Source organism: Hemicordylus capensis, chromosome 1 (assembly GCF_027244095.1).
Source record: "Hemicordylus capensis ecotype Gifberg chromosome 1, rHemCap1.1.pri, whole genome shotgun sequence".
Classification (NCBI taxonomy): Eukaryota; Metazoa; Chordata; class Lepidosauria; order Squamata; family Cordylidae; genus Hemicordylus; species Hemicordylus capensis.
In genome coordinates this window covers 167,665,942-167,691,298 of record NC_069657.1, presented here as the reverse complement: position 1 = coordinate 167,691,298, position 25,357 = coordinate 167,665,942, and the positions used below count along the sequence as shown (strand labels likewise).

At 41.8% G+C, this 25,357-nt stretch overlaps 1 long non-coding RNA gene across 1 annotated transcript; it reads right to left on the bottom strand.

The window, feature by feature from the left end:
- Window positions 1-557: 557 nt before the first annotated feature.
- Window positions 558-14,997, bottom strand: LOC128336560 (uncharacterized). Its single transcript, XR_008312003.1, has 2 exons — window positions 14,862-14,997; window positions 558-1,914 (listed from the first exon to the last, which is right to left on the bottom strand). It is a non-coding gene; the product is annotated as an uncharacterized LOC128336560 (long non-coding RNA).
- Between the last annotated feature and the right edge of the window lie 10,360 nt (window positions 14,998-25,357).

The following is a 25,357-nucleotide window of genomic DNA, read 5'->3' as shown; positions in this document are numbered from 1 at the left end:
GCATAGCAAACGATGCAGCATCTGTAAGCTTCCAGAGAATAATATCCCTCCACCATCAATTTAAGTCATTAATCAGCCTTTATGGAAGGGCCATCATGTCACTGGAAAATTGCTACACACCAACAATACAATAGGAATAAAGGAAATTCTATCTCCACCTCTCCAGCTATTCTTTTTGTCCCTCGTTAAAAACATCTAAACGCCTTTTTAAGAAGGAAAAAAAGCATCCTTGATCTCTGTAAATTGATGGCAGTTACTTAAAAATGTAATAGTCTTGCCACAATTACTAAGTCAATATAAATGTGGCATTCTTTTGTATTTTAGGTATTGCTAAAAATTGACCAGGATGTCTTGTGTCTAATTTTTCCTATTAAGCAGAATACAAAAATGTCTGGCTATAAAACCTCTCATGTGGAAGATTGTTACAAATACAATATGTACTCATCACAAAGAGATAGTGACTGGGTTCTCAGAGGCAGAACAGTACAAGCCCTGGTTCTCCAAAGTGACAAATGAAATATAGGCAATAGGGTCTCTCAAAGGAAGAGGCAGTAAAGAAGAGTTTGGAACTGTCAGTGTTTATAAAAAGAAGAAAATGGAATAATCCACACCAATCCTAATTCCTACATGTAAATAATGTAACTGGCTGATTTCCTTTTGTGACTGTAGGAACTAATAACATAGCAGTAAACAAACAAAAAAACACCTTTCTGAGTTGGGTACTAAATTGAACCCCAGTAATGTAGCTGGTATTATCAATCATACCCACCTAGGAATATTCCAGTTGCACCGCCCCACTTATTTTTGTTATGCTTTAGACCCTAGCCAACACATGCTAACTGATGCATGCTATAACATCTTCTTATAACTGATGTGTGAAAAGTCTTGTTGGAGTGTGGAACTTCTGCTGCTTGTAACTTCTAAAGATGTGTGCTTAAGCCTGGAAAGGTGGACTGCACAGCCTTCCAAAAAGCAGACAAGCCAGAAAAGAAAAATGGAAAAATGCCTTGCTGGGCAATGGAGTAGGGATGGGGGGGGTGGTACCAGCTTTGCTGGTATTTTTGAAAGACTAAATGGGTTTTCTGGGCTTAAAAGGTAAAGCAGAGAGACACTTAACTTCTAAAGAGGAGAGGTTAAGGACCTGGCCTAAGACCCATACAACCCATGCAAGGACATCATTTGAATTGTGAGTCTCATGCAAGCCCCCCCCCCCCCCTGGCCAATTCTCTGTTTTGGAGCACCCAGTAAGAAAGAAAGAGCTGCTGGTCCTTGGAAGGACATCTGGGTGAACTGTATTCATTTCCGAATGAGACTCAAATTGGCAAGAGCTCATTTCTATCCCCTCTCCTCTTTCAAAGCCTCTCTGAGGCCACTGTGCAATTAATAGGAAATTAACGACTTCGACATCAATATGCTGCTGAAAAACACAGCTTTATCTCTGTTTTCACAGTGCTGCCCTGGCCTACGTGTGCGTCTGACATCTGCCTGTCTTGGCAAGGCCTTTGGAATGGGTCTGCAAAAGACTTTAGACAAATAATTTAAACCCCACTGAACATTCAGATTTATGCTCAAAGGTCAGCCCACTGTGCTGATTAACTCTAGAACCAAGGTCAGAAATCGATGACTCATGGTCTTTGTATGGTTAATGTCATTTTGGAAGGCTGACTGCGACAGCACAGCAGATGTGCACTGCAGTAGCTCCCTCTGCTGGCTGAAGAAGATAAAAGTCTCTATGGAGAAAACTGAGAGCAAGAAAAGACACAAGGGATTACAAATCTCCACATTTTTGGAAGAAAGCTTTGCGTGTAGTGTGAATTCATCATGTCCCTTGTGTCCCTGTCTTTTCCATTAGCTCCTGCTGTTGAAATGTTGTCCGTAGGGTCTGGAGTTCAAGCTAATCAACTAGAAATATATCTGTAAAAGGAGGAAAAGATGATACAATAAAGTTAGAAATTGTAAGTGATAAAGGAATAGATTAGTAACTGCTTTAACTAGGTAGTTTTTCAGAATATTAAGAAATAAATTGGAATTATATGTATAGTCAAATTAAAGGAAACATAAATAACTTTATCATGTATTAACTGTTACTATGAAGCTCTAGGTTCAATCATTGTCATACTGTACATTGACTATTTTAAAAAATGTATATACTGTTAGCATAACTTTAAAGAACCCATGGTACAGTTTACAAAGCATGGCATCAGCAGCTATAAAACTTCACATCAATAAAATCTCACACTCAATCAATAAACAAACTGCAGCATTACTGCGATAATAATAAAAAACTATAACTAAATCCATAGCAGCTGAAAAAATCCTTATTTAAATATAAACAAACAAATAAATAAAACAGATGTCTATGAAACAATTGATTTTCATAGGTTTGCTGGTTGTCACTTGTCTTTTAAACAACATGATTTATTGGGCCTGTCAAGCTTCTTCACAAAAACGCTTTGCTTCCACCTAGAAGGTTCTGCCATGTCTGTCAACGTGACTGTGTATAACAGTAACCAGCTCGTCCTTCTTTAGATGGCAGCAGCTGAAGCAAACAGAAAGCACTGCTGGCTTTGGATGCTTGCTGGGCTAGCAGAAGATGTCAAGAGCCAAATTCAGACACATCCCTAACAGCAGAACTTCTATAAATGCCTGCTTGGAGGCAGTAATGGGCTAGATGAGGGGTAACAAACTGAAGTTTACGCCAAATAAGACTGACTGTGTGGGGTCGGGACCCAAGAGAGTTTAGATCTGCCTGTTTTGGATGGGGTTACACTCCCCCTGAAAGATCAAGTGCATAGCTTGGGAGTGCTCCTGGATCCAAAACTCTCTCTCTCTGGTTTCTCAGGTTGAGGCAGTGGCCAGGAGTGCTTTTTATCAGCTTCAGCAGATACATCAGCTACATCTATTTCTGGAGGTAAAAGACCTTAAAACAGTGGTGCATATACTGGTAATCTCCAGGCTCAACTACTGTAATGCACTCTATATGGGGCTGCCTTTGTACGTAATCAAGAAACTACCTTTGGTACAGAGTGCGGCAGCCAGACTGGTCTCTGGAAGAGACCATATAACATCAATTATCCAAACAGACTATATAACACCAATTTTAAAATAATTCCACTAGCTGCTGCTATGTTTCTGAGCAAAATACAAAGTGCTGGTTACAAAGCCGTCAATGGTACTTGAGAGTGCCTTCTTTGTCATGAACCCTGTCACCTATGTTCTTATGCATCTGAATACCAGTTGCAGGGGAGAAACAGCAGGAGAAAGGGCATGCCCTCACCTCTTGCTTGTGGCCTTCCCAGAGGCATTTAAGAACATAAGAACATCCTGGCTGGATCAAGCCCAAGGCCCATCTAGTCCAGCATCCTGTTTCGCACAGTGGCCCCTGTGGAGATCTGGTTACGGTTGCCACTATCTCATTTTGTGGAGACTCAGGACCGCGCTTTCTCTGTGGCTGCCCCAGAGCTCCGTGTCAAAATAAGAGCATCTCCATTGATTGCTTTTTAAAAGACCCTCAAGACACAGCTGTTTTCTTGGGCTTTTAATTGAAATTAATTTAAAACTGCTTCATTGTTTTTATTCTATGGAATTGTTTTAGACTTTTTATTCTGTGAAATTATTTTAATTGTTTTTACTCTGTTTTAATTTTTGTGTTTTAAATTGTGTACACCTTCTAGAGATACACAACATATCAGGAGGTATATAAATATGGTAAATTTAAAAAAACAACAACCCAAAAACAAACCAGTGACCTGATCCAGAACTGTGGACACCTAAAATCTGCTGTCCAGGGAACATTTCCACCATTTCTCTTTTGTTTCTTTATCTTCATCCAATCCATGAATGGTTCCAACTATCTGTTGGAAACTGCTGCTTCACGTGGCACCAATACCTAGACATAGAGTGTGGAGAGTCATTAGCACAGGGTCAGCTTGGGCAATGAGTCTCCTGGCCATCATAGACTTGTGGAGGACAAGCGTGACTGCTCATGTCTCCCCTCAATATGGTGTGCCATAGTAACTGCATGGAGGATTATTTGTGTAAACTGGCCTCCACTCAATAAGGAGGTGAGTGCTAGGTGTGAGAATAGATTGTGTACCTACACTCTTCCCCATGGGTCTGAGAGACTGGTTTGGAGTATCACTTAAACTAGCCTATACAGATGGCAGCTATCTTCTCTCAATAAATTTGGAGAGCCTTGCAAATGGGTGTGGTGCCAGAAGAATGGAGATGAGTTGATGTCATCCTTGTTTTTAAAAAAAGCGGGGGGGAGGAGGTTGTGGAAAACTACAATGGTCAGCTTGACGTTGATACATTACATGGTCCTAGAACAGAATTCATTCTGGAGAGAATCTTATCTAGGTGGTCACTAAGAGTCAAGTCCAACTTGACGGTACTCAATCAATCAATCAATCAATCAGAACAGATTAAACAGTTTCTGTGAGCACTTTATAATCAGTGGCGATCAGTAGGAATCAATATAGGTTTGCCCAAAATAAGTCATACTAGACTAATATTATCTCCTTTAAACAAAACAAAACAGAGTTGGTCGTTTAGTAGATTGTGAGAATAATGACTGTATCTAGAGTAGTTGGTCATTACTAAGCTCATTAATTTCAATGTGAGCCAGAGCATCTTGATTTCAGCAAAGTCTTCCACGATACCTTCATTGGCAAGATAGTAAAATACAGGCTAGATCTGGTTAGGTAGATTCACAGCTGGCTGAACAACCATAATGGTGCCCTGTCAACCTAAGGGTAGGTATTGAGTGGAGTTGCACAGGGCTCTGTTCTGAGCCCGGCAGTATTCAACATTTTAATAAAGGAACTGGTGAAGAAATAGAAGGGATGCTTACCTAATGTGCCGATGGCACAAAGGATGGCAGGAGAAGCTGTCTTAGAAGAGAGAATCAAGATTCAAAACAACTGAATTGTTTCTCAAACAGTGTTCCCTCTAAGGCATGCACACGTATGTGTGCTCACACATTTTTTGATGTCTGCTCAGTTAATTTTAGATCCGGCTCAGGTTGAATCAGGAAGGCCCCACTCTGAAGGCATGTGTGCACACATTGCCTTGATACTGCCGTCCAGAACAAAACTCATTCTGCACACAGATGAAAAAGAATTAGAGAAACACTGTTCTCAAGCTTTGGGCTAGAATCAACAAGATGAAGTTCAAGAAATATAAATCTAAAGTAGTGGTGCTCTTACCCTTGGGCACCCTCTGGGGCCCCCCAAATCCTCTTTAGATTGTCCCAGTGGGTGTGGTCACTTCTGGCCTGCATTGCGCCAGGTGGCCGAGTGTGATTGTGGCCTGAGCTGGGTGGTTTAGAGATAGAGCGGGGAGTGGAGAAAGAAAATTGTGGGATGGGAATATGTTAAATTGGCATTGAAATGTTTCTGCTACTGCATATTTGCATCAATATACTCCACATGTTAAAAATACTGTGTTTGTCATGGGGTGTGTGTGTGGGGGGGGGTGATGCTTAACTTGCAGTGGTAGGGGGGCTCCAACGGCCTTTAAGTCCAGGTTCCAAAATTACTTAAGTGCATCTCTGAGCTAAAGTCCTGCTTTTAAGCATTCTAAGATGGGTATACTATCTGGCTTGGCAGCAATACATGTGAAAAGGATCTGGGTGTCTTAGTGAGCCACATACTGAACATAACCGAGCAGTGTGATGTAGCTGCTAAAAAAGTTAATAAAATCCTGGGCTGAGTCAACAGAGGCAAAGGATACCTTCCAAAGTAATGCCCCTACAACATGCACTGGCAGAAGGCACCCTCCCCACCCTTTCTCTCTAGCCTAAGCCTACCTTGGGTCCCCCTCTGCAGCACAATCTAGGCCATTGCTGAAGGTCTCCCAACCCTATACTGCAGTGTTTGGGGGCGCCCAGAGTAGGCTTAGTAGGGAAGAGAGAAAGGGGGAGGTGTTTTTTGCTGGTGCACATTGTGCTAGCAATCTTGTAGATGCTGATTGATTGATTGATTGATTGATTGATTGATTGATTAAGTGCCGTCAAGTCGGTGTTGACTCTTAGCGACTACATAGATAGATTCTCTCCAGGATAATCTGTCTTCAACTTGGCCTTCAAGGTCTCTCAGTGGTGCATTCATTGCTGTTGTAATTGAGTCCATTTACCTTGCTGCTGGTAGTCCTCTTCTTCTCTTTCCTTCAACTTTCCCCAGCATTATGGACTTCTCAAGGGAGCTGAATCTTTGCATAATGTGTCCCAAGTATGGTAGTTTGAGCCTGGTCATTTGTGCCTCAAGTGAAAATTCTGGACTGATTTGTTCTTTGATCCATTTGTTTGTTTTCCTGGCTGTCCATGGTATCCTCAAAAGTCTTCTCCAGCACCAAAGTTCAAAAGCATCAATGCTTTTTTCTATCTTGCTTCTTCAAAGTCCAGCTTTCGTTGTAAATGCTACTCATCATGAAAAGTTATTGTTCCACTCTATTCTACATTGGTCAGACCTCAGTGACTGACATCCTGACTAACAAGGCACATGTGTAAAGACTAAAGCACAACTAGGAGTCCTTCTATACATATGTTGTTGCACAAAATGTCCCCACTCTGCCTGTGTTCCACAACTGATCTGGAGGAGAGAAAACATGTTGCTGTGGGCCAATGACATATTTCCTCTCTTCTGGGTTGCTTCTGGAGTGTGGGAAGAATGGGTACATTTCACCCAGTTGTGCAACTGTTAAAATTAAAAATTGGACTACTCCAGGCGACGATGAACTGCATGGCTTTGGGCTTAAACACCCAACAAGCCTTCATAAACAACTATCAAAACAGTTCAATCACATTTTGCAAGGAGGAGATATTGAACAATGGCTAACAACTGGGAAAACTCATCTCATAATGAAAGACTCAGCAAAAGGTGTGGTTCCAAGTAATTATAGACCGATAACCTGCCTGCCAACCATGTTCAAATTATTAACTGGAATAATAACAGATGAAGTGATGCAACACTAATTAACTAACAAACAGCTTCCAGTTGAACAGAAAGGAAATTGCCCGAACACCAGAGGCACAAAGACCAGCTGCTGATTGACACAATGATTTTAGAAAACTGCAAGAGAAGAAAAACCAATCTAAGTGTTGCATGGATTGACTACAAGAAAGCCTTCGATTAATTGCTTCACACATGGATACTAAAATGTTTAGAAACAACTGGTGTCAGCAAAAACATTCAGATATTTATAAAAAAAGCAATGAACATGTGGAGTACACAGTTAACAATCAATGGTGAGACACTTGGACAGGTTAGCATTAGAAGAGGCATTCTCCAAGGGGACTCACTATCCCCTCTGTTGTTTGTAATCACCATGACCCCACTTTCACAAATACTAAACAAAACAGGCCTCGGATACCAAACATCTAAAACATCAAGTAAAAGCAACCATCTGCTGTACATGGACAATCTGAAGTTGTATGGAAAGTCCCAGTCAGAAATCGAATCACTGCTAAACACTGTCCGTATATTCAGTAGCGATATAGCAATGGAGTTTGGACTAGACAAGTGTGCTGCATTAATAATGAAAAGAGGGAAAATAACAAAAACAGAAGGAATAGAACTGCCCAATGGAAGCAAGATCAAGAACCTGGAAGAGAAAGAACATTACAAATACTTGGGCATTCTCCAGGCTGATAACATCGCACACACTGAAATTAAACGAAAAATTGGAAGTGAATACATCAGGAGAGGTAGAAAAATCCTCAAGTCCAAACTCAATGGCTGGAACTCTATACAAGCCATAAACACCTGGGCTATACCTGTTATCAGATACACTGCAGGAATAATAGACTGGACCCAGGCAGAGCTAGACGCTGGATCGTAAGACCAGGAAAATCATGACCATCAATCATGCTCTGCACCCCCGCAGTGATGTAGATAGGCTATACCTCCCTCGCAGCTCAGGTGGAAGAGGAATGCTGCAAGTCCATCAAACAGTCGAGGAGGAGAAAAGAGGCCTTGAAGAATATATCAAAGACAGTGAAGAAGATGCACTTCAAATGGTCAATAACGCGAAACTATTCAACACCAATGAAATAAAGCAGGCCTACAAGAAAGAACAAGTCAAGAACCAAGCAGAAAAATGGAAAAATAAGCCCCTGAATGGTCAATATTTGCACAATATAAGTGGAAAATCAGACATCACCAAGACCTGGCAATGGCTTAAGAATGTCAACTTGAAGAAAGAAACAGAGGGTTTAATACTGGCTGCACAAGAACAGGCATTAAGAACAAATGCAATAAGAGCAAAAGTTGAAAAATCCACAACAAACAGCAAGTGCCACCTTCATAAAGAAGCAGATGAAACCATGGACCACCTAATCAGCTGTTGTAAAAAGATCGCACAGACTGACTACAAACAAAGGCATGACATGGTAGCAGGGATGATACACTGGAACATCTGCAAAAAATACAAGCTACCTGTAGCCAAGAATTGGTGGGACCATAACACTGAAAAAGTTGAAGAAAATGAAGATGTAAAAATATTATGGGACTTCCGACTACAAACAGACAAACATCTGCCACACAATACACCAGATATAACTGTAGTCGAGCAGAAAGAAAAACAAGTGAATATACAAAGATCTACAAATTGAAATTGAAAGGCTGTGGCAGAAAAAGACCAGAACAATCCCAGTGGTAATTAGCGCCCTGTGTGCATTTCCAAAAGACCTTGAAGAGCACCTCAACACCATAGGGGCCACAGAAATCACCATCAGCCAATTACAAAAAGCAGCTTTACTGGGAACAGCCTATATTTTGCGACGATATCTATAATAACCAACAGTATTGATGATAAAATTCAGCCATCCCAGGTCCTTGGGAAGGACTCGATGTCTGGATAAAACAAACCAGTCAATAACACCTGTCTGACTGTGTAAACAAGAAATAATAATAATAATAATAATAATAATAATAATAATAATAATAATAATTATTATTATTATTTTTAATTCTCCTGTGCTTTTTAACTAGACTTGTGGCTTTAAATCATTTTAAGGTTTTCATTTCTGTTTTATGTTGTTGCAAACTGCCCAGAGACAGAAGTTTGGGGCAGTGTACAAATATAATAAATATAAAATAGAGGGGAGATTGTAGCTGTCTTCTGATATCTGAAGGGCTGTCACACAGAGGCTGGAGTTTTCTCTGTTGCTCCTGAGGGCTGGACTAGAACTAGTCAGTTGGAATTACAAGGGAGCAGATTTAGGCTAACTGTCTATCTGTAAGAGTGGCTCGACGGTGGTACAGTCCACATTGTGTAGTGATGGGCTCTCCTTCATTGGAGGTTTTAAACAGTGCCTGGACAGCCATCTCTCGGGGTGAGCTTCCAGCACTGATCAGGATGAGGGAGGGTTGGACTAGAAGGCCTCCCAGATCTCTTCCAGCTTCAGAACTCTTATGATCCTATGGTCTTAACACAGACTTCCAGGTGACATCTCCTAGCACTTTCATTTAAATCTTAGAAGGAGACACAAAAACAAACCTTGCAGCAATCCAAATTATTGGTTTGTGAGCCGCCCAGAGACACAAGTTGGGGGGGGGGGTAGAAATATATCAAATAAATAATAAATAAATAAATAAAGCGATCTATAGCTCAAGCCTATTTAGGTTTACTCAGAAGTAAGTCTCATTATGTTCAGTAACGTTGCTGGCAATGTCATTGTAATGTGGAACACAAGTTCCTTCCCATCTGCCCATCCATAGGAGGTAAGAGATTCCATTGCTCTGGAGTTCTTTTCTTTTTCAATTTTCTACTGTGTGCTTATGGCTATAAATGACCTCAGAAGAGTAGTGCATATGTTGGTAACCTCCAGACCCTATCTAGCAAGGCTAGATGCACCCTATTTTCTGTACATAGAGATGAGGATACTGCAGCAGATGGCTAGTGTTGTGCTAGCCAAAGGTTCAGGATTAGACATAGGATGAGAAATATTCTATCTGGAAATGCACAAAGTAGTCTCAATATAAATCTAAGAATGAACATTACAGAGAAAATAAAAGGAATACCAACATCAGATCATTGTATGATCACTTGATGCTAATAAAGAGCAGCATAACTAGGTGCAAAAGGGACCACAATATATAAAAATACAAAGTACAATAAATGCATCAAATTAAAAATGTAGTTCAAACTCTTCGATAAATCTAACAAGTAAGAGCAGAAACCTATCCAAAATCTAGTCAATACTATATTTCACCAGATACAAAATTAATTTTTTTTCAATTAATAAGATTTAATTTCCCCCCCTCTCAGTTAACCCTACCTATGTTGACATGAAAAAACATGCACAGCCCTTGTACACTACCCAGGATTAATGAATCCCAATTAACAGCTTTAGTTCAGTACTCAGAATCATACCTCAGGATTAGAATAACTCCTTTTCACTTCAATATTCTCCTGTGTTCTGTAGTAAAATGTAACAATGTAATAAACTTAAGTGATTTTTCCCCAAATGTGATCTTTGAAAATTGCTTTTACCTAACAGCACATTACAACATTAGTGTATTATGGCTGAACAAGTCCTACAGCAAGGCTTTTAAAAGTGGAGAAGTGTAGTTGTAAACAGAAAATGCAAACTTTGGTGTTCAATTTCTCTCTCACACACTCTTCACTTCTAATAAATAGTCGAAAGGGTAATTGTTCATGTTGAAACAGGACAGGAATCCTAAACAGTGTTCCCTCTAATAGGGATTCCCAGATGTTGTTGACTACAACTCCCAGAATCCCCAGCTTCAATAGCTTTTGTTTGGGGATTATGGGAGTTGTAGTCAACAACGTCTGGGAATCTATGTTAGAGGGAACACTGTACCTAAACCATTTTTGCTGATGATTTATTTTTAATGAGTCAGCTGACCACACAAACAAAATACGCCCTCCAACTTGCATTAGCGTCTGTTTCTTTGGATGACTATCGTTTCAAAACAATCCCAATCCATAAATCTGTATGCAGGTCACTGTCAATGTCCGTCTGTATATACTCTGGCAAGACCAATTGCCTGTGTAAAGGAAAGCAGCCTGAATGCAGGCTTTCCAGCCACCACCAAAAATGTTTTTAGTGCTGCCAAACCAAATAACTTGGCTATCTGTGTAGTTTTTCTTCATATAGGCAGGGGTCATTGCACAGTGGTGCTCACATGCTTTGTATCCAGAAACTCCCAGGCTCAGTCCTTGATGCTTCTAGTTAAAACTTCATTCCGGGGTCAGGACTTTGAGAGATCTCTACTTGACACCCTGGAAGGTAATGGAAGACATTGACTCCTGACTGCGATGAACCAGTAGCCTGACTTGGTATAAGGCAGATTAATGTAGTGTGTACAACAGTAGCAATCGTGATACCCTTGGGTGTTGAGTGTAGTAATCCAGGCACAGAAATTCTGCATGGTGTTACCACACCAGATTGTGTGTGCAAGCTCTAATTCAAGAGGAGATTGTTCTGCATCAACCTTCTGCACGATATATATTTATAATTATATTTATAACCATCATTTAAATAACCTATATGTATATAACCATAATCACACAGTGAAAATCTAAAATAATCATCTTGTCCTTTTTATTCTGAATGATGTCTATATTCTCTGCTTAAATGAAGTCACTATGAACATTAATGAAAGATCACATGAAACAATCTCATGGTAAAGCTAAGATTGTGTGAAGGGTCGATTTCTCATGATTTAAAACTTATATCAAAGAGAACAGAACACAAAGGGTTGACAAAAGAAGGGCAGGCGGAAACAGTGGGGAAGGGCTGAGATGGTTCCCAAGGAGACAAACACATTTATATCGAAATTACTAAATCCATCCTGCTATTTCTTGGTATTGAAAAATTGTTTCATGCACAGAACGTTACTATTAGCATGTTATTCTCTGCATGCACATTTTCATTATGGAATTGAAATCCAAACAAGATGTAGCATTTTCTCCCAGTACAAATAGTTAGCGAACCTTTTGATATCAAAGTTTATGTACATGCAAATATATTCTACCTGGGTGAATAATAATTGAAGCAATCATTTTACCAAGGAAAAAGAGTTAAAAATTGTATTGTGTGCTGCTGAGATCTGTATGTGCATTTAAACCACATAGGAACATAGGAAACTGCCATTTACTGAGTCAGACCATTGGTCTATCTAGCTCAGTATTGTCTTCACAGACTGGCAGTGGCTTTTCCAAGGTTTCAGGCAGGAATCTCTCTCAGCCCTATCTTGGAGAAGCCAGGGAGGGAACTTGGAACCTTCTGCTCTCCCCAGAGCGGCTTCATCCCCTGAAGGGAATATCTCACAGTGCTCACACATCAAGTCTCCCATTCATATGCAACCAAGGCAGACCCTGCTTAGCTATGGGGACAAGTCATGCTTGCTACCACAAGACCAGCTCTCCACCACAGATGGCACAATCACACCAGAAAAGAAAGGGTCCAAAGTAGTATAGAGACATTCCTGTTGTCAAACGCCATGTGCTTTTGTTTACAAACAAATGCACGTGGCTGGAGGATGACGCCATAGTGACGTCACAGGGGCGGGGCATGCAACTGTCAAAATGCACTTACGTCACCGGAAATGCGTCAGCGGATATGCGTCAGCGGAAAGAGCCAGAGGAGACCCCCACGTGGCAGGAAAGGGTCAGAAGTGGGGGTACGCCCTCACCCTGGAAGTTTTGTACCCACCCTACCACACCTACCCCAGAATATGTCCCAAAGGTGGGCATGTGACCCCTCTACAAACATGCCTAGACACCCTGGACCAATGGGAACAGGTTTCAGGCCCCGGAAAGGTCCAAGTGCTCAAGTGTGATAATGGTTGGGTGGCCATTTTGTGTAACTTTATTGACTGAATCGGGGTCAAGTGATCCCTCTACGAACACGCCTGGCCATCCTGATTCTGTAGGAATAGTCTGTGTCTCTCTGAGCCACTTTGTTTTTGCAGACTCACTGTTTGTGCGATCATGGGTTCCCCAGAGAGATCCTTGGAGGTTATTGTACAAGAAACAATTGTAAAGCATAGCCCAAGAAAGCATTCTATTAGCACAAGTTCTGATGATAACTTTCCACCAAAGCCCCCTAATTTCCTTTCTTCTCACAAATACGCACATGCACACTTTTTTTTTTAAAGCAAGACTTTTCTCTCTCTCTCACACACACACACACACACACACACAATATAAACATTTCTGGGATATATATCCTTTGGTTGCAAAGCTAAGCACACAACAGTTACCTGGGAGTAAGCCCTCATGGGTTCATTAAGGCTTTGACTTAGAAACTGTATAGAATGGTTGCAATCTGGGCTGCTATGATTTAAATCACTCCACAGAACTTAGTTTTAATGATTTAAATCTCAATTTAAAGCACCATTTCCTATTAAAAGTAAATTCTTGTTGTCTAATATAACCTTAGTACGTATTCAGAGATGTAATACGTATTCAGAGATCATAATGCTGTTTCATTCGGGCAACCAGACCTTGCATTTCTTTGTTGCACTGTTTGCATTTTTGCACACATGCCTGACTTACCCACATGTACAGAAACTTGATTAAAATACTCCCAAGTGAGGTCTCTTTTAAGCGTGCAACCCTGATAGGTGTTTCCCTTCTAAAATGGAGGATACACTTGGAAAAGGTTTCCTCCATGTTCCTGTTGCTTGCCCAGATCTATTCCAACCTCCCCAGATCTCCTAGGCCTTCTTTATCCCGATTCAGACACTATTCTGTGGAGGTGTACACAAGTTGGTGTGAATTACTGTACCTGGGTTCATTTTAAAATTCAAACCGGGATACAGGCCCTTCAAGTGCATGGTACAGATAGGAAGTATAATGCTGTACCTGTGTAACATATGAATGACTGTACGTGTGCACAGATTTGTACCTACAGTATGCATACATTCATTGTACAATTGTTGAACATAATGTGTGAATGGACCAACAAGTTCACAGAATATAATTAGGAGTTATGATTAATACTCTTGTTCATGATATCTTTGACCTAGGTTCTTTAAATAAATAAATAAATAAATAAATAAATAGGTTTAAGAAAGAAATCCAATTTAAATTTAAAAATCTGGATTGTTAAAAACAACAACAACAAATCATTGTTTTCTATCAACCCCAGCTGCAATTCTAGACAGAAGATTACCAGAAGACAGTCCTCAAACTCTATAATGATCTGTCTGAGGCCTTCAAGTTTCAGAAATTAACAAAAAATGAGTACATGTATTCCTGTAGCACCACACATTGGGAGGGGGGAGGGGGGACATGCACACTCGTAGGGGCCCAAAAGCAGAGGGAACACATTTTTCAACCAGCACGGAGGGCATAGGAATGCTTCTGTTTCTTCAGATGCGTTTTTAACCATCAGAGGTGTCACATAGTGGCCCCGGTCCTCAGAATGCCTTTACTGAAGAGTGTGCAACCCAGAATGGTGCCTCTCGAGTAGGTATGGCCTCTGATGTTGACCCAAATGTCTGCCCTGAAAAGTGTGCTACCCAGAATGGAGCCTCTCAGGGAGGTATGGCATTCGATGTTGACCCTGCAGGGGGTTCCCAACCACTCTCTTCTGAAGAATCAGCAGGCATTCATGAAGAACCCCCACCCATATTCGAGGGGGGGGGGTGTTATCTGTTTTAACAGTATCCCCCCCCCCGCTGTGTTGGCAGTGTATCTCAACCGGTCCCAGTCCCCAGGAAGATCCCGGGGGCCTTGCTAACTGGGTAGTAAGGGCCCCAACCTGTGTTCTTGCTAGCTTTACAGGTGAGGGTAATGTAAAGTTGCCTGTCACCCTTTTATAACGGTTCCGGGGATGCAGGGGGGCAAGGGGGGCACCGTCCACCTGCAGATGGCCTGTTACCCACCTGATTATAAGTTGCAGGCATCATTTTGAATTCAGTAACATATGCACCCCTCTGTCTCTCAACTTTACTGCTCCAGGATCTACAGTTTGTGTGGCTATGGTGGGGCTCCAGCTTTTGCTGGGAGCTTTTCTCTTTTCCTTTCATTTTCCCCATCTTCTATAATTTCACTAGCAAATCTTAGTAACACTCAGAAATCTAGAAAAGCCTGTTGCGAGCTTCCTCAGCTCTCCTCTCGAGGGGGTGGTTTAAAAAATAATAATGATATTTTAACTGAAATTACTCCTTGGATAATTTCAAACCTATCCTGTCTGAAATGTGTCTTTAAAACAGAAATACTTGTTTTTAATTTTTAAGAAATCTGACATTTTTGCCTTCTATTTATGAGCCAGCCTAACAGGTATAGCTTAGAAACCAGGCAAGTCCAAAATATTTAAGTAGCTGCACCTCTCTCTATAGTCCTTAATTGTACCAAGATTTTTTGTTTGCCGTTGGCTGGTTATTTTGTTTTTTTTAAACTTTGGTGACTGTAGTAGTATTGAAAGGAGAGATCTTCAGCATAAATTCTCTCTCAGGGCTGTGATCTACATGGCTTAATTTTTCAAAACTGATAAAATAAATGTTGCATAGAATTGCAGCTGGGGTTGATAGAAAACAATGATTTGTTGTTGTTGTTTTTAACAATCCAGATTTTTAAATTTAAATTGGATTTCTTTCTTAAACCTATTTATTTATTTATTTATTTATTTATTTAAAGAACCTAGGTCAAAGATATCATGAACAAGAGTATTAATCATAACTCCTAATTATATTCTGTGAACTTGTTGGTCCATTCACACATTATGTTCAACAATTGTACAATGAATGTATGCATACTGTAGGTACAAATCTGTGCACACGTACAGTCATTCATATGTTACACAGGTACAGCATTATACTTCCTATCTGTACCATGCACTTGAAGGGCCTGTATCCCGGTTTGAATTTTAAAATGAACCCAGGTACAGTAATTCACACCAACTTGTGTACACCTCCACAGAATAGTGTCTGAATCGGGATAAAGAAGGCCTAGGAGATCTGGGGAGGTTGGAATAGATCTGGGCAAGCAACAGGAACATGGAGGAAACCTTTTCCAAGTGTATCCTCCATTTTAGAAGGGAAACACCTATCAGGGTTGCACGCTTAAAAGAGACCTCACTTGGGAGTATTTTAATCAAGTTTCTGTACATGTGGGTAAGTCAGGCATGTGTGCAAAAATGCAAACAGTGCAACAAAGAAATGCAAGGTCTGGTTGCCCGAATGAAACAGCATTATGATCTCTGAATACGTATTACATCTCTGAATACGTACTAAGGTTATATTAGACAACAAGAATTTACTTTTAATAGGAAATGGTGCTTTAAATTGAGATTTAAATCATTAAAACTAAGTTCTGTGGAGTGATTTAAATCATAGCAGCCCAGATTGCAACCATTCTATACAGTTTCTAAGTCAAAGCCTTAATGAACCCATGAGGGCTTACTCCCAGGTAACTGTTGTGTGCTTAGCTTTGCAACCAAAGGATATATATCCCAGAAATGTTTATATTGTGTGTGTGTGTGTGTGTGAGAGAGAAAAGTCTTGCTTTAAAAAAAAAAGTGTGCATGTGCGTATTTGTGAGAAGAAAGGAAATTAGGGGGCTTTGGTGGAAAGTTATCATCAGAACTTGTGCTAATAGAATGCTTTCTCGGGCTATGCTTTACAATTGTTTCTTGTACAATAACCTCCAAGGATCTCTCTGGGGAACCCATGATCGCACAAACAGTGAGTCTGCAAAAACAAAGTGGCTCAGAGAGACACAGACTATTCCTACAGAATCAGGATGGCCAGGCGTGTTCGTAGAGGGATCACTTGACCCCGATTCAGTCAATAAAGTTACACAAAATGGCCACCCAACCATTATCACACTTGAGCACTTGGACCTTTCCGGGGCCTGAAACCTGTTCCCATTGGTCCAGGGTGTCTAGGCATGTTTGTAGAGGGGTCACATGCCCACCTTTGGGACATATTCTGGGGTAGGTGTGGTAGGGTGGGTACAAAACTTCCAGGGTGAGGGCGTACCCCCACTTCTGACCCTTTCCTGCCACGTGGGGGTCTCCTCTGGCTCTTTCCGCTGACGCATATCCGCTGACGCATTTCCGGTGACGTAAGTGCATTTTGACAGTTGCATGCCCCGCCCCTGTGACGTCACTATGGCGTCATCCTCCAGCCACGTGCATTTGTTTGTAAACAAAAGCACATGGCGTTTGACAACAGGAATGTCTCTATACTACTTTGGACCCTTTCTTTTCTGGTGTGATTGTGCCATCTGTGGTGGAGAGCTGGTCTTGTGGTAGCAAGCATGACTTGTCCCCATAGCTAAGCAGGGTCTGCCTTGGTTGCATATGAATGGGAGACTTGATGTGTGAGCACTGTGAGATATTCCCTTCAGGGGATGAAGCCGCTCTGGGGAGAGCAGAAGGTTCCAAGTTCCCTCCCTGGCTTCTCCAAGATAGGGCTGAGAGAGATTCCTGCCTGAAACCTTGGAAAAGCCACTGCCAGTCTGTGAAGACAATACTGAGCTAGATAGACCAATGGTCTGACTCAGTAAATGGCAGTTTCCTATGTTCCTATGTGGTTTAAATGCACATACAGATCTCAGCAGCACACAATACAATTTTTAACTCTTTTTCCTTGGTAAAATGATTGCTTCAATTATTATTCACCCAGGTAGAATATATTTGCATGTACATAAACTTTGATATCAAAAGGTTCGCTAACTATTTGTACTGGGAGAAAATGCTACATCTTGTTTGGATTTCAATTCCATAATGAAAATGTGCATGCAGAGAATAACATGCTAATAGTAACGTTCTGTGCATGAAACAATTTTTCAATACCAAGAAATAGCAGGATGGATTTAGTAATTTCGATATAAATGTGTTTGTCTCCTTGGGAACCATCTCAGCCCTTCCCCACTGTTTCCGCCTGCCCTTCTTTTGTCTACCCTTTGTGTTCTGTTCTCTTTGATATAAGTTTTAAATCATGAGAAATCGACCCTTCACACAATCTTAGCTTTACCATGAGATTGTTTCATGTGATCTTTCATTAATGTTCATAGTGACTTCATTTAAGCAGAGAATATAGACATCATTCAGAATAAAAAGGACAAGATGATTATTTTAGATTTTCACTGTGTGATTATGGTTATATACATATAGGTTATTTAAATGATGGTTATAAATATAAATATAAATATATATCGTGCCTCCAGTGGCTGTTGCTGGTATGTATACTTATGTTTCTTTTTTAGACTGTGAGCCCTTTGGGGACAGGGAGCCATTTAAAAAAAATAATTAATTAATTAATATCTGTGTGAACCATTTTGGGAACTTTTGTTGAAAAGTGGTATATAAATATTTGTCCTATTCGTATTTGTCCTATTCATCTTCGTCTTCATATTCCCAGTCACTGTGGTCAGTAGCCAGGGATGAGAATGGTAGGCCAACAAATTGTAGGCTGCAGTTTGACTTAGAAAAAATAAGACATTAAGAGGAGCTAGCTTTGTGGGGGGCAGCTCATAAGCTAGAGCAAGTGTGGCTATGCCTATTTTAGGCATACTTTAACTATGGTGACATTCTGCTCACCAAACACAGGAACATAGGAAGCTGCCCTATACTGAGTCAGACCATTGGTCCACTCATTATTGTCTACACAGACTGGCAGCAGCTTCTCAGAGCTTGCCTCTCAGCTTCTCTCTCAGCCCTATCTTGGAGATGCCAGGGAGGGAACTTGGAACCTAGATGTTCTTCCCAGAGCGGCTCCATCCCCTGAGGGGAATATCTTACAGAGCTCACACTTCTAGTCTCCCTTTCATATGCAACCAGGGAAGACCTTGCTTATTTTAAGGGGACAAGGTACGCTTGTTACCACAAGACCAGCTCTCTTCCCTTACTCCTTGTGAACAGGGGAAGGTTATGCCATTGATATATAGGTGTACTGAAAGCCATGGGATTTGATGAGATCACCAAGGGACAGTGCGTGTGTAGTGGGGGAAGGGAGAATGCGTGCACACAACATGGCACAGAACATATGCCTAAGGGGCTGCGATTCAGGGAAGAGGCTACTTTCCTACAGGGAAAGCAAAGCATCCCTGTAGGAACACCAAAAGAATAACTAGGTAGGTAAGAAGAGAACCATCTGAGGTCAGAATCAGAAACTGAGGACAAAAAAGGGAGTCAAGCAAAACAGAGTGGTCAATTGTATCAAATGGATTTGAGAAGTCAAGAAAGGTGGAGATGTAGCTCAGGGACAGAACGTCTGCTTTTTATGCAGGTCCCAGGTTCAGTTCCCAGCCTATCTAGGCAGGGCTGGGAAAGACTCCCTGGTTTCAAGTGAAGTTCTGCATAATGTCTGAACCAGCCTAGTGGCATGTTTGAATGCAGTAGGGTAGGAGCCAGAAGAGAAAGGCAGACTGATGATGTGGTGAAGAGGAGATGGTAATCAGAGTCTGAAGGGAATAGGGTCAAGAGAACACATTAGGGAACTGGATAAGGAGAGCAGGGTAGTCAATGGATCGAATGAGATGGGGGAAAAAAAAAGGGTTGAGGGAAGTGAAGGAGGAGGAGTGCCAGAAGAGGAAGGGAAACAGAGGCACAGCAATGAAAATGGATGGTTTCATTGTAGACACTGTTGCCAGCAAGCTATATTTCAGGATAGAACAGCGAGCACCCCTCTACCAAAATAACTCAATTGCACTGGATCATGGGCTCATGATCCTAGTTTGTTTGTTTGTTTAACATATTTTATACTGCCCAAAACTTATGTCTCTGGGCAGTTTACAAAATAAAAACAGAAAGTAAAACATTAGTTAAAAGAAAAACAAAAAGTTTAAAACATTACAACAATTTAAAATTTTTTAAACTATATTTTAAAACAGCATTAAAACCATTAAAACAATATTAATTGTATTGAGTACTCACTTTACTCAGCCTAGACAAAAGAACTTGACTCTTGGCTCAAAGCAAGTCAATGACACAGGTTATCCTGGCAGCGTGCCTTCAGGTCTAAACTATCAAGGCAGACCAAAACTAGTATGCGCCCACACCTCACTAATGAGGAATGCCAGGCTATTCAGACTATACTTCAAAGGCAACCCACTGACAGGAGGAGTCTCTTCATCTAAAAGAGATAACAGTGTAGCACTCTAGGGAGTAATGCAGATAAAGTGGAACATTTCCCAAACCCAGTCTGAATTATCAAATTGCTGGCAAGGACTCAGTGGAGAGGCCCATAAAAGCTATAGATATGTAATCTTTCCACACCTGGTCTTAAGGTAGTCAACCAAGTACAGTCCTATTCGCCATGTACACCACATTTACCTAGCTTCTTCCTTCCTTTGTTGGGCAAGTTACGCTCAGAGTGATTATGTTTGAGTGGCCATAGTTTCTTTCATGAAATCTGTCACCTGCTGGGTAAGTAGAATGGTGTGGAAACTGCCTCAGGGCACATTTCAAGGTATATCTACCTCTAGGCAAAGGACATGGCCTTGGAATCTGCTTGGATAACTATCCTATGGACTTTCATACATGCTCTCACTCTCTCCGCTACGCCCACAGGGGGCAAGCCAAGCCACCACATCCCACAGGTGAACAGCTCACCCTCCTAAAACCCAGAGGAAGGGAGCCACCCACGGCTTGCCCTGCTACGCCCACAGGGGGCAAGCCAAGCCACCACATCCCACAGGGGAACGGCTCGCCCTCCTAAAACCCAGAGGAGGGGAGCCACCCATGGCTTGCCCTGCTACACCCACAGGGGGCAAGCCAAGCCACCACATCCCATGGGGAAACAGCTTGCCCTCCTAAAACCCATTGGAGGGGAGCCACCTATGGCTTGCCCTGCTACGCCCATGGGGGGCAAGCCACCACACACTCCACCCTACCCTGGTAGGGAGGAGCTCCACCAGAGCTGCAGACAAGCCCAGTGAGGTATCTTTTTTCCCTGCAGGAGGATGCCAGACCACCTGGAAACCCCCAGAGGACACCTCAGATGATGTGCCACCTCCCACTCACAAGTTGAGACCAGATTTTTCCGCTCTCCTGGCTTGGACTCTACCCTGGACTCTTTCCAGATTCACATACACATGGAACCAAAGGAAGACTTACATACATTGGCGATGCCTTGCAGCTCGTGACTAACTCAGATGGACACTTATCTTCTTATGGCTGTCTTGACCTGCATGTATGTATGTATGTATGTAACCTCCCACCTTGGAAACGTGATCTATAACATATCTGCGTGCTAAATGAACTATGCCAGTACAGCGGCTGACCATGCCAGGAACTCCTGCTGACAACACCCCTGGAGGACCCCCTGGACCTGGAGAAGACCCTCCGCCATCAAGGACCCACGCCCAGAGGCTGCAATTGGCAGAAGAAGACTGGCACCGCCCTGCCGGCCACATGTAAGGTGAGGCTGGGATCTGTCCCTCCCTTGGACCTTTTGGACATTCCTCTCACTGAACTCTTTTAACCAGACTCTACCCAAACCCGTAGGAACTTGTGTACAGTGCTATAGTCTCTCTACCATTGCAACCACACATTTGTTAGTACGCGGCCGTGTTTTATCGGGAAATTCTATTCACTTTTGCTTTTGTAAACCATATGTTAAACATTCTCTGATAAAAGTCATCCTATGGACTTTCATACATGCTCTCACTTCTCCCCTATCTTCCATCTACAGACTTCACTGCATTCTCTGCTCCATGTCAGGAGCAGACAAAGCAGGCAGGTTGGTTGGTGGGAGAGGGGGCACTAGCACTGACTGTATGCAAGCTCGGTCCTCACTGCTGCTGCATCTGGCCTAAAACATCAGCATGCTAGGAAGGTGAGGCCAGTCCAGTGAGGGGAAGGGGGAGAGCGGTAAGGCTGGCGAGAAAGGTGGGACCAGTGTCAGCATCAGTGGACAAGGTGGCATCAAAGCGAGGGGCAGGCATCTCATTGCCTTTTGCCGGAAGCAGCAAAAAGTGATGTGCCAGTACTGAATGGTGCAAACATGTCAAGAGATGGAGAATATTGTAGGTGGAAGCTGCTGCATTTCCAGCTAGAAGTGGTGGTAAAGGTGATGAAGAAGCAAATCCTCCAGAGAAAGTAATCAGAGGTATAGATTGCAGATTGCAAATTTGTATTACAAATCAGAGCTCTTTTGCTTTTGAATGTAATTGCCTGTCTTGGATGACCCCCTCTCTCCATTTCAGAAATGGGTTGAGATTTGACCTTGAGACATTGTAATAGAATTACTTCAATTCTTTGGCTTTCCACCTTGAAGGATGACGCTTACAGAACATGAACACAAATCTCCCCATTTGACCTTGAATATGAGGATTCCCCCCCCCCCAGATCAGCAGTGCAGGAGCACTGTTAATTTAATGCAATTAAAATATACAGTAAAACTATTGATAGGTTAAAATTAATAGACTATGTTAGTATCAAGCTGAGAGTTGGATTATACATTCAAATCTACACGTTAGGGAGGATTTGGACAAAATGTCCCTTAATGGAATGAAATAGACTATAAAAACCCACATAGTGTTGAGTATTTAAGTGCAACTGCAGGTGGCTGGCAATTAATCTTCAAATCATACCATTGGACCTAATTGATAAACTCATCATATTATACAAGACCATCCACCCTGACAAATTATTAAACATAAGAGTCAGCATTAAGTAAGGACACACCACTAAGTGGAAACATTTTATGGAATGCAGTTCTTAATGTGGTGCTACTCTCTGAAACAAAACTGAAAAGATCCTAAGAAATATTAGTCCAACAAAATCTAAACTAACTCCATGATAGGATGATGGGTTGTAACATTGCCCCAGATAAGTATGCTTGAACCCATTGAGTTAGATGCATGTGCTGCATATATATTACACAGTAGATGTGTTTGCCATTGTGAACATCATATGTATGAAGGGGAGATGTATGTTTGTACACATGATGCATCAGCCAGGTAGTTATGTTCATTTCAACTGTGATCTCTGTGTTGAAATGTACTGTATCTTCCCTTTACCATATTCACTTGGAGACTTGGAGTGGAGACATGTAGCAAACGTGTGCATCATACATGTGAACTGGCTAAAAATATCTGCAGAAACAGAGGATTTAGCTATTATTGTCCACATCCTTTTTTAAAGTTATATTTTCAGTACTACTGTTTCCGTTGGTCTACATACACACAAGTGTTCCACTAGTGTAATACCCTCACATTAGCACAAGGACATAGCACAATAAGGTGCAAAGAAAGGCACATGGGTTCCAAAATCGTTCTTGCCCTAGCAGAGGATTTTGACACGTTATAGTGCATTGGAAAACACACTGCATAATGCCTTTCACAACTTTATATTGGGGTGTGCAAACAGGTTCGGAACTGAATCGGTCCGACTTTGAGCCAGTTCAGTAGGACACTTCGAGGCTGAGCCGAACCATACCCGGTTTGGATGAATCTTGGACCATACTCCCCTGGCCATTTGGGGGGGTTGAGAACCAAAAAGTTAAAAGATTTTTTTTAAAAAAAATCCAACTTACCCCCTCGGGGGGGCTTCTCCAAGACAGCGGGTGTGTGTGTGTTCTGTGGAGGTTCCCGCTTCCCCCGCCAGCATCCATTATGCACCCATTTCCCAGTTCAGTCAGTCCCTTTCCGGGCCTTTCTCCCAGTGTGGCAGCGATTTTGGAGGCTGCTGCGCATGTGCAAATGGCCCTGACGTGGCCTAGCTCCCATCTCTGTGAAGCTATCAGCCATTCATTAGTCAGCCATTGATTCTCTGTAGAAATATTTCCCAGTCACAAACTAAAGTGTGGAAAAATATCTACCCCAGTTTACTGTGAAAAACAAGTAATAGCTCAGCTCCATAAATGTGTATCTAAGCCTTAAATAGGAAAACTTTTGTACATTTTATATTTCTTACATGGTTCATTCTTTTGAAAGCATCTTCAATAGGTTGTGTTCCTTGTTGCAAAATACCTAATCCATGATACATTATAATTGTGGATATATTATAATCCGTCTGTTGCTTCAATACCACTATAAAAGTGTTACAGCTTGTTTTAAGTTTGTTCCCTTAAATATCCCTTGAGCAGAGGCCAACAGCACCTTTTAGCTGAAAAGGATTCCCCAAATCCTCTCTGAACAATAGGAGTATTCAAAGTACCACTGTGCAGATTTAAACAGGATTATCTAGATTCTGTGAAAGAAGTCGAAAGCAAAACGGCAAAGATCTTCCGTGTTCAAGGCATGTTGTGATAAGATTTCCCTCTGCGCTAACAGCACCCAAATGCAGTGCACTCTCACGTCCGTTATTCCCATTCCTAGTTAAAGAGGGTGTAAAGTAAAGTGTGCCGGTGTCGACTCCTGGCGACTAGAGCCCTGTGGTTGTCTTTTGGTAGAATACAGGAGGGTTTACTATTGCCACCTCCTGTACAGTATGAGATGATGCCTTTCAGCATCTTCCTATATCTCTGCTGCCAGATATAGGTGTTTCCCATAGTCTGGGAAACATACCAGGGGGATTCGAACCGGCAACCTCTGGCTTGCTAGTCAAGTCATTTCCCCGCTGTAGAGTCATGGAATTTTCGCATTGGAAGAGACCTTGAACATCCTCTAGTCTAACTCCCTACTTAAGTGCAGGGAACTGCTGCTGAGAATCACTGACAGATCGCCATCCTGCCTTTGTCTGAAAACCTCTGGGGAGAGGGAAAGCCCACTATTACATGAGGCAGCATTTGTAGATGGTGAATCTGTTGGGGACAGAGAACTGTTTTCTCATTCCTCTTCCTAGGTAAACTGCTTTGAGACCATTTTTTTTTGGTGAATGCTGAAAAGCATATACATATTTTAAATAACAGAACAGTGATTTCAAAGAGCTACCACGATGTCCACTTCAATAGCAGGGCCAGTGCAGCAAAACCCTGCACTAACAGTGAGGCAGAGTAGATTTACTGCTGTAAAAAGTAAATCTTGCATTAACCTGTTGCATACCTTAGGAATACACTGCATGTAACTTGGGTTTTGTTTGAAATGGCCCCCTCTAACCCCTAAATTATACTTGTTCCTAAAAAAAACCACATTCATTATCAACACGATGAATGGGATAACCTTCTGTTTTCCTAATTCTTTGGCCCAAGAGCTGCCAACAGGGGGTACTATTGCCCCATGGGACTTGAAGGGTTTTCCTAGGGGGTACTCGGAGTCCTTCCTCCCCAGACTGCAGCCACACTATTTGCTCCCAATCTGAGAATTGCTGGCTTGAAGCCAACATATCCATAATGATGTGTCCACTGCAGAAGGGTTGGAGGGGGGGAACCCTCCTCTTTTGCTCCCGACTGGTGAGCTACATTATGAAGTTTAGCATACCCCTCCTCTCAGCCTGACTGACAAGCTTCAGAAAATTAGCACTCATGAAGACTCCCCTTGAAATTAATGG